Below are 11,257 nucleotides of genomic sequence, written 5' to 3'. Positions count from 1 at the left end.
ATAATAATAATAATAATAATAATAATAATAATAATAATAATAATAATAATAATAATAATAATAATAATATTAATATTAATACTAATAATAATTAAATAAAACAAAACCCTTGCCACCTCATCCCATTTTTCCCAATTCCTCTCTCTCTCTTCCTCTCGGCAGACAGCAACCCCCTCCCCCTCCTTCATTTTTTGTTTTCTTTCTTCTTTTCTTCCCTTCTCCTTCTTCTCACTCTATTACTCAAACCCTCAATCCTTAAAGGAGGTTTAACATCCCCACAAGCTTAATTTCTCAAACTCCTACAAATTCTTTTGGTTGAGATTTTTGGGTTAGGGTTTGTGTTCTAAGGAAGGAAAAAGGGTACCCATCTCTTGAAAGTGGTTTATTGAGACTCATTGAGGTAAATGCACAACTCTAATCCTAGTATGAATTCATAGAAAAATGTAGTTTTGAGTAAAAATCTTATTTCGTGTTTAGAGTATATTTAAATGATGCTGATAGTTTTCTAGAGGTAGTTAAACTTTAGAATAAATTTCTCTAAAGTTTTGGAAATATTTTTATACTCAGATTTGTCAACTGAGACCTTGCCGGCTACTCTGAGAGTTGTTGGAGAGCAAACTTAGACGATTCTCCATAACAGTGAGTTGACGACGATCATCGTCATTTATTTTTATATAATGCTATTATTATTATTTTACTTGGTTTCTATATTAAAGTATTTATTGAAAAATTTGGGAAACACAACCTTTGAATTTTATCTCAATTTCGTCAATTATTTAATTTAACTGTCGTTGTTATATAATATGTTATTATTTTGATTTAGTATGAGTTAAAGTATTTAAAGCTTGAATTGTTATGCGATTGAATATGTTTTTCACGAATTACGATGAAATGATTTTAAATATGTATTTTGAGAAATCGTTGTTATAATTATTAAATCGTTAACTGTGTTAGGTGCACCTAGTTACCACGTGTTGATTAGGGAGAGTTAACCGTTAGATGGAGCCGCCCTTACGAGAGAGGTCATCCGTAGGAGGAGAGGGCTATCAACGAGATGTAAGCTCCCTAATTGATACGTGCTGATGCGTTGCGGAATTGAGGGGAGAGGGCCATCCGTTAGATGGAGCCGCCCCTAAGGGAAGGCCACCCTTAGGAGGAGAGGGCTATCAATGAGATAAAGCCGCCTCTTGGTTCTAAAAATTTGTATTGTTATTTGTTTGACTTTTATAATGATTTTAAGGTTGTTCATTTTGATTTCGTTTCGTTATTCACTGGATTTTTAATATTTTTGTCAAGCGATTAAACAGTTACTCGTGCCTTTTGTGTTTCCCTTCTAATTGATGGTGGTTGTTGTCTCCTCACTAAGTCTTTGTGACTTACCCCTTTATGTTGCTTATTATTTTTCAGATTCGCAAGCAGCTGAGTAGGAATCTATTATTTGATTCAAGTCTCAACAAACTTCTTTTTTGGTAGGCCTCTTTGATTGAGGACCATTTTGTAATATTTGTTGAGTCTATGTAATTGCAGCTATTTTGGAGTCTAGAAAGTCTATTTAGTTTTTTTGAGAAGTGTATTAAGCAATTTGATTATGTTATTTGAATTATGACTGGATTGAAAGCTGAACATGGATTTTACAAAATTTGGGAATGTTGAAGTTATAGAGGATACTCTGTCGAAATTTCGGGAAAAAGCATATATATATTTTTAAACAGTTAAAAAGCGATTTAGTTGTTTAATTGTTAAGTTAATTGATAGGCTTGCCAGGCTAGGAGTATAGCTTGTGCGCCGGTCACGACATTAAATTTTTGGGTCGTGACAGTTCATTTCGAAATCTAGGGACTCAGGTTCATAGCCCTCCCTAAAATCTATGTAGCGCCAACCATCCGTAGCTGAGGTAAGACCTAACGTGCAAAAATTATTGCATCCTAACATCATAGCCAATAAAATTAAGAGGTACTTTGGGACATAGTTGAAACCCTTCGATAGGACTATGTATAAAAAACCTTATCTTGAATGGGTAGACAGCAACAACCTGAAGTTATGACAATTGATCTCATGAATTTGAAAAAACACACTACGTCAAAAATGACATTTTATAGTGCGTCTTTTACCGCGTTTATTAAATACAAGCGCTGTTGTAGAATTTTTTTTAAATAACGGAGGATACAATAGCGTTTTTTTGACAAGCGCTGTAGAAAAAGTGATGTTGTAGGATCATATAGGGTCACATAGCGCTTGCAAATTATGCTTATAACCCTTTTACAATGTTTTTGTAAAAGCGCTGTAAATTGAAGCGCTCTCCCATAGCTTTTCCAGCGCTTTTTGAACGCTTTAAACACAAGCGCGGTAAAATGTAGCGCTCCCACCTTATGTTACATGACTTTTAAAGTGTTTTTTGTGAAAGCGCTATAAAATTCATGCGCTTTCTATAATTAAATGACCTATTAGAACTCTTTTTATACAAGCGTATTTTATATATATAATATTACATATTTCATAATTAGATCAATATTATGAACTTGCTTTCTTTTAAATAAGTATTATTTGGTTTTTGAAAAAATTTACAATTTCTTAAGAAAATAACATTTTACTAACATAATAAACCATAACAAAATAAATAATTACAATAAAAAAAGATAACATTTTAATTTGAGTAAAAATTTTACACTAGTACAAATATTTTACTAACACTTTTTTAACAAATTTTACTAACATTAAACTTTAAAAATAATATTATAACAAACTGTAAAAATAATATATTCGACATTTTAGAATAAAATTTTAATTTTTTGAAAATATTTTATAACCATTTAACCTTTTTTTGGACTTAATTTAACTTTTTTCAATCCTAATGTATAAAATACTAATTTATATTTAAAAGACATTATATAATTACTTTATATAGAGTAGTGTTTGACTTGAAAGTTATGAACAAATAACAACTCTTCTCAATCAATACAATAACGTCACTGTCAAAATTAAAATGAAATAATATTAATTAAATAACTAACTTCAAATAAAAAGTTAACATTAAAAAACGTTGTAATAGGCTATTAAAAATTAAGTTAAGGAGGTATTTTACAGCGCTATTTCAAATAGCGTTGTAATAGGCTTTTAAAAAATAAGTTAAGGATGTCTTTTACAGCGCTCTTTCAAAGAGCGCTGTAATAGGCTTTTAAAAAATAAGTTAAGGATGTCTTTTACAGCGCTCTTTCAATAAGCGCTGTAATAGGGTTTTATATATAACAGTAAACCGCTTCAGTTTCCTCTTCATTTCGTAAACTTCACTACGTTTCAGAGTCCTCCTCCTCTTCTTTGTCCTTCTCATTGCGAATCTTATTGTTCATACGAACCATATTTCCAACCATCTCCATTGCGAACCATCTCCATCTTTGTTACTATCCCTACCAACTCTCATTCAAATACTATCCCTAAACCCTAAACCGCTTCAGTTTCCTCTTCATTATGTAAGCTTCATACGCTTGTTTCCTCTTCATTCTCCTTGTCATTGCAAACCATATATGTTTCTGCGAACCCTACTCTTCTACGAACCGTTCGTATTTCTGCGCTGTTCTTCTTTGTTCGTATTTTTGCGTCGTAACCCTATTGTTTTTCTGTTTTTCAGGTATTTTATTTGTTAGTTTTTTGTTTCACTAAAATGCATGTTGAACTTATATTGCTATCAATGCACAAATATTTATTGACTTATATGTTTTATTTTATAGTTCCCTCGTCAAACTAACAACATCGACTATGGGTACTATATATTGCGATTCATGAAGGAAATTGTTGATATGAATCAAACTATAACCCCAAAAACGGTACGATATTTTCATTATTTGATTTTCATACATAAACTATGTATATATTTGATTTTAACTTATTTATGTTCAATTTTTATATCGCATAATACTTTGACAATTGTAGTTCAACATACTCTGAAAGAGATCTAATTGAAATAATGGAAGACTGGTGTCAGTATGTGATTGAAATGAAAATTATTTGATTTGCTGGGAAATGGCATACTGCAAGGGATAGTTATATGAATATATGGTAGTTCTGTTCTGTGTAGTTCTGATAATTATATGTATATGAATAGGGCACATTTGAAAAGTTGTGAATATGTAGTTATATGAATATGTATATAGTTTTGTGTTGTTGTCAATATGTGAATATGTATATGATTATGTTGTGAACTGATTGTGTAAATATGTAAAGTTATAAAGTTAATTATAAAGTTATATAGTTCTGTTGTTGTGTACTGATTGTGTGAACTAATTGTGAACCGATTTTAGATGAAAAAGATTTTGGAAAAAAAATTAAAAGATAGCGCTGTAAAAGGTGCATTCAATAAATAATGCATCTATCGAATGCACCTTTTACAGCGTTTTTTTTAAAAAACAAAACGTTGTAATAGGTGCATGTAAAACGAGTATAACAAGCGCGCAATATATCTACCTATTTTATAGCGTTTTTTATTTTAAAAAGCGCTGATGTATCTTGAAAAAAGTGAAATATTTTGAAAAAATGTTGTAAATGGCTTAAAAAAAGTGCTGTAAAATAAGTTTTTTCGCGTAGTAACAAGTTGATGAATCGGTAAGAAATATCAGTTAGAGGTTCATAAAGATGTTAAAAATGTTCAAATCCTTGAATCTAAGTACGGTGCAATGGCTTCGAATGGCATGTGTAAGACCCATATAAGCTATTTTTAAATACGTTTTGTACCAAAAACGTGTTGTTGAGTTTTTCAGCTGTCTTTTATGTAGGAAACGAAAATTACATTTTTATGAGTAAAATGATTTTAATTGGTGTGTGCATAAAAATTGTCAAAAATGTAGATGAAATTTTTGACCGATTCTAAATCCGGCCAGTAGTTTTACCTTCTGCGATGTTTTAAAACAACTATATTTTCGACAAAAACATTTTATCCTAGTTTTTGGGATTTTTAATGTTGAGTCTCGTTATGGCTATAGGTATGAGATCGATTGGAAACGATGGTAATTAATATCTCCATATGGGGTTGGGAAACATTAAGTATTGATATGGTAGAAGGTGGAACTATAGTAATGCATGGTCAGATATGCATGGATTTAAAAATGCTTTGAGTTAATCCTTAGGTGGTGATTTGTATGATATATTTGAGTAGGAAATAAATTAGAAGGTTATGTAGATACTTTAGAATTTTGATAGACTAGATTTTGAATGTTCGGTTGAAATTGAGGAACACTTGAAATGTGTTATTGATTCAAATAGTTTGAGTTGATCCAAAATGATTTTGAGAGATTGCCACAAAATCTTACAATTAAGTTTTGAGAGTTTATGGGGTATTGTATAGAATGAGCTAGAGATTAGTTTCTATATTGATGTTAGAAATATGAGGTGACTAGTGTGTGAGTTTATGAGAATGATTGTAGGCTTGGAATTAATGTTGAACATTAGAGATTGAAGGCCATGTCGTCAATAATATAATAGAAAAGAAACATAGATGGGGTTTTATGAAAAAAATATTGTGTGACCGAGGTAGAGTCAAGTCTTGAGGATAGATAAAATGGATTGAAGTGAATATTTGAGAATATTTTCTTAGGATTTAAGTGAACATTTGAAAACATTTTCCTACTAATTATGAGAATGTTTGACGTCATAATAACTAGAACTTCATTTTCCTAAGGAAAATTTTATTGGTGATGTTGATGGAGTGACAAGAATCTTTTTGTGTGTAAAATCTGAAGGCTAAGTCTTGAAGATGGATGTGGAATAAAAATGCTTAGTGGAAATCATGAAAAATAATTCGTTAGATTAGTTAATCTATGGAAACTTTTTGGGTTTAAATCTTGATGGTATGAAAATAACCTCATGTTAAAATTAAATCTTGAGTTGAAAGCATGTGGTATAGCATTAAAAGAATGTGTATAAAATCCTGAGAAATGTTGGTCAGAACGGCTAATGTAGTATGTGCTTAATGGTGTTAACAGTCATGATTAACGGCTAATGTTGGTAAGAACGGCTAATGTAGGATGTTCCTCAAACTAGGACTAACAAAAAATAATTGTATTGGGAGCAATGATTAATAGGACATGAGTTAAGTCCCTTGAGAACATTCAAATTGTAGTGATCAATACTACAATATAAAAAATCATAAACATAAAAAAGAAATAACACAGCTATCAAGTCTAATATCAATCAATATGAACTACTTAAAGGGTAGATTATTAACAAAGATATAACTTTGACTTCCAAGCAAACTTCCTAAAGTAATACAAGACAATATAATGCTGCTTCTTTACATCTTCAGATATCAGATTCGCAAAGGAAAAAAATCAGTGAAAGCTGAAGGTATAAAAACAAAAAAATACATGTCAAAATCAGAAACAAAGTGGAATAAAAAAGGTCAAGTCAAAAGGCATCATTGAGGTGTAGAAGGAACAAAAGGGAAATAAAATAGAAGATTTTCTTTCTTTTTTTCATTTTGAAAAAGGATAACAATTAAACTGAAATTGAAATAAATAAAAAATCTAGAGATGTCGTTGAGTATATATTGTTTTAGATGCATAAATATCATCAAGAATAAAAATTGGTTTTTCACTTTATAAATACCCTTCTTTAGTACTCCTTTTGTTTTCATTTTCTGATATATATATATATATATATATATATCCTTCTTCTACTATTTGTCTTTAATATTGATATTAATTTTGTTTCTTTACGAGGTTAGTCAACAAAATACTAAACCAACAGTTCATATCCTTTCTCAATGTTTCCTCAGCTTTTATATTATTTGTTTGAAACACTTCATCTTTGAGACTATCCTACGAATTTAAATGGTTCATATGAAGAGTCCTTCAAATATAAAAGTAAAGGTAAACAAAATAGACAGTAATAAAAAATAAGAAATCAAGTTAATAAAAAATTAGATATAACAAACCTCGTGCAATGCATTTTCATTCAAAACGACATGGATAGAGAGAAAAAGAGTCAGGAGAAAATACTCTGCTTGACAATTATTCTGCATGGATTATAAGATCAATAAGAAGACATCAAAATCACATGGCCATTATTAGAATAACATATGACTAGTACTTCTATTTTGTTTTTTATTTTTCCAAACTGATTCAACAAATAGATCTTCAGCATAATCATTTTTCCTCAAAAATCAACACCATTTTTCCTTAGATTCATTCAACCTACACGTGATTTGAAGATGAGTGAAACCAATCCATGTAAACAACAGTTTTCTTACCTTCAAGATTTGAAGAGCAGCAAAACAAATTCAATCTTAGATAACACAAGATTTGTAACCAAAGCAATTTGAAAATTGAAAATGATCAAAAAAACTAAACACACAAAACATTAAATTAGAAGGAAAAATCCTAAATCAGAAGAAAACTCTAACTCTAACTCACCAAAATGGAGAATGAGCAATGAGTGAAACTTTGTTTGATATGCAATTCATGAAAATGAAAATTGAAACAGAAACGAGAATGGCAAGTAAAACATAAGTGGTGTGCGACATTTACGATGGTAGAGAAGTTGAGATGCAATGGCAAAGTTGCGACAGAGACAAGGGTTACGTCGAAGGTAAAATGAGAAGGATTACAATGTTAGATATGACAACAAAGATGTTGCATCGCCTTCAGAGAGAGTAGGAGGAGGAGAGCAGAGGACAAATTGGTTTGGGGTTAGGGTTCAACCATTTTGAATTTTGGGGATATGGTTTAGTTTTTTGTAGTATTTAGTGAAAAAAATAATTCTATAATTTTGATTAAAAAAAGGTTTGAAAGTGATTCAAACTGGTTTTATTTTTTTAAAAAAAAGTTTAGTTAATTGATCTTTTTAAATTTATGGTGCAGTTTATAAACCAGTTAATTGGTTTAGATTTTTCTGTTGCAGTGTCATCCAATTTTTCAATGTAGTCCAATTAACTATATGTTTTGCACACTCCTAATTGGAGGCAAGATCGGGCAACTTCTAGAATACATGAAGAACTGATTATACCCTATGATGATGATGATCCTATCCCAAAGAATAAAATACAAATGCCAAATTGATTTAACTACAATCCTCTTATTGATGTTTTGATGATAACAAAAACAATTAAATAATTATCCCCTAATTGTGTTTGTTGAGTGTGTAGATTAAGTTAGAAGATATAATTTATATTAATGACTATTCATTTTAAGATGACATAAAGGATCAATATGCCATATTTATCATACGCAATATAATCAGAGCGAGCTTGTATTATCAGATTATCAAAGGCGTGTTGAGAGCATTGACCAAAGTCAGACACAACTTTAAGTCAGACACAACTTTAAGAGATTCTTCGGAGCATTGTCTTGATTTCTTCATTTATGTTATCTATTCATTATAGGATACAACATAAAGTCTTTAAAAATTTTAACAGAGGTTTTTTCCACATAAACTTGAAAAGAAGATATGATCAAGATTTATCTACAACAATATATGAACATAATCAATCTGAAGAATTTACAAACTCAATCTGGACAAAATATGAACATAATTTATCTGAAGAATTTACAAACTCAATCTAAACAAAATAAGAACAAAATCAATCTAGAAGAACTGCTCATATTGGATTCATAAATAAAGAATTGAATAAAGCACATATTATAAAAAAAATATTGTTTAGAATTATTTTTGAATAAGATTATTGTTGACCATGATAGGAATTATAAATATACAATTCTAAAAAAGACTTAATTGTAGCCATATTTTAACTATAAATAGATACTAAAGGTTGAAGAAGATCATTTAAAATCATAAAAGAGGAGAAGAACTCAAAGCTCAAAATTCCAAAGTTATTTTTTAGAGTTCATAAAGAGAAACACTTGTTCAATTAATAAATATTTTGTAAGTGTTTTTTTCTTAAAGTGTGAGAGTTATAATTATTGTTGTTATTATTATTATTATTATTATTATTATTATTATTATTATTATTATTATTATTATTATTATTATTATAATCATCATCAACTTTGTTAGAAGCAAACACTTAAACTTCCAATTTTTTTGTATCCAACACGATAGATGTTTAGTTCCTTCTTCAATCTGGAGTTGTTAGGTTTTTAGGAGAAGACTTGGCTTATAGGGTCAAGGTGTTTAGTTTCTCAAAAGTTTGGGGTTGTCAAGCTATTTGAGAATACTAGCTTTGAGGGTCATATGCTTTGTAATTCAAGGTATTTGAATTAGTAAATTAAAGCATTCTGAATGAACGGACTGGATGTAACCAAGTTAGTGGTGAACTAGGATAAATCTATGTGTCAAATTATTTACGCTTTTGTTGTTTGCTACATCTGAACCCGATTGCTTCTACTCCAAGTAAGTCACCAAAATCGAACAAGTTTTTTTTTTAATTATAAACAATTTATCAACTTTGTCAAAAACAATGCAACCCTCATTTCTCGTGTTTGCACCATCAATTGGTAGCAGAGCTTGCTCTCAAGGTTGGGCATTTTACAATGCTTAAGGAAAGATCCAAGGGTTCAACATATCTGGATTTAGTGCAACAGCTACTGGAGGAAACATCAACATACCACCTCTTTTTGATGGAAAACATGTTGAGTACTAGAACGAGAGGCTGAGAAGTTTCTTTATTTCACAAGATCCTGAACTTTGGGACTTGGTGGAAGATGGTTATACTGCTCCAAAGAATACTGGTCCAGAACATTCGTGATAAATGAAATCACCTTCAAAGAGTTTGACAAGTACACCAACAAGGAGACAATAAATAGTATTTATGATAGTCTGATTATGACCTATGAAGGAAGCAAGCAAGTTCAAGAAGCAAAAGCCAACCTTCTAGTAAAAAATTATGAGTTGTTCAAGATGGAAGAAGAAGGAGACTTTGAAAAAATATTTTCTAGATTTTAGACTCTAGTCTCAAGATTAAAGGTACTTGAAAATAGTTATATGATTGTTGATCATGTGAAGAAGATACTAAGGAGTTTGACAAACAAGTGGAGACCTAAGATCACTGCTATTCAGGAAGAAAATGATCTGAATACTCTTAAGCTGGAAGAATTAGTCAACTATCTCAGATAACATAAAATTGAGCTTGTAGAGGATGAATTAATCAGCTCTCTTAGATCACATGAATTAATTAGCTCTCTCATATCACAAAAAAAGAAGAAACTAACCTTGGCTTTGAAATCCAAGCAGAAGAAAGTTCTAAAGGCAACAACATAATCAGATGATGATAATTCCGATGATTAGAATGAAGACTTAGACTTAGAGGAACTCACTTTCATATTAGAAAAATTCAGAAGATATGGCACAACAGAAAGAAGAAATTTCCCCAAAGATGTTCCAAGCAATCTAGTAGAGGAAAAGATGATAAATATGACAAGAAAAACATCATCTACTATGAACGCAATGAATATGGACATATCAAGTTAGAATATTCAAATATGGCGAAAGTGAAACATCAAAGGAAAGATTCTAGATCCAAGAAGAAGAGTATGATGGCTACATAGGATGAATCTGATGATCAAGAGCAATCAAATTTGGCTTTGATGGCTCATACCAACTCCACTTCTAGCGAACACAGATTATGATTCTGGAAGTGAATCAACAAATGAAGAAATTTAGGTATTTTCTGGCTTAAGTTGATATGATTTAATTACTACTATAAAATACTTCTTGAACAAGAATCAGAAATTGTCTTTAAAGTTGGAGACACTTAGGAAAGAAAATGCAAATCTAAAAGTTAATGTTTTAAAGAATTAAAATGTTGAATTTAAAACTGAAAATGTAACTTTGAAAACTGATATTACTAAACTTAAAATAGAAAATGCAAATATGAAAACTAATATTACTGAACTTAAAGATAAAACCTTGAAAGATATCCATGTTGAAAATACCACATGTAATACTGATAAACATGAAAAATTATTCCAAGATTTTCTAGCTAATGGTATATAAAGAAGCAAGTATGCATCTATGATTTATGGTGTTAGTAGAAATGGTAAAAGAGGTCTACGATTTGAAGAAACAGTAAGTGAACCTAAACTTATTCACTCTAATGTTTTGTTTACTGTTTGTTCTAAAAAAAGGTCACTCTAAACTATCTTGTCTCGTGTTAAATAAAAGGAAAGACAAGAAACCTTTCAAGACTAACAAACCAGAACCCAACCAAATTTTTGTACCTAACATCAAAATTGTTTATGTTGCAGATGTCCTCAACAATTAAGTTAAAACACCAATTATGGTACTTGGATAGTGGATGCTCGTGACATACGAC

This window comes from Cicer arietinum, chromosome 7 (assembly GCF_000331145.2).
Source record: "Cicer arietinum cultivar CDC Frontier isolate Library 1 chromosome 7, Cicar.CDCFrontier_v2.0, whole genome shotgun sequence".
Classification (NCBI taxonomy): Eukaryota; Viridiplantae; Streptophyta; class Magnoliopsida; order Fabales; family Fabaceae; genus Cicer; species Cicer arietinum.
This window is presented reverse-complemented; position numbering follows the sequence as displayed.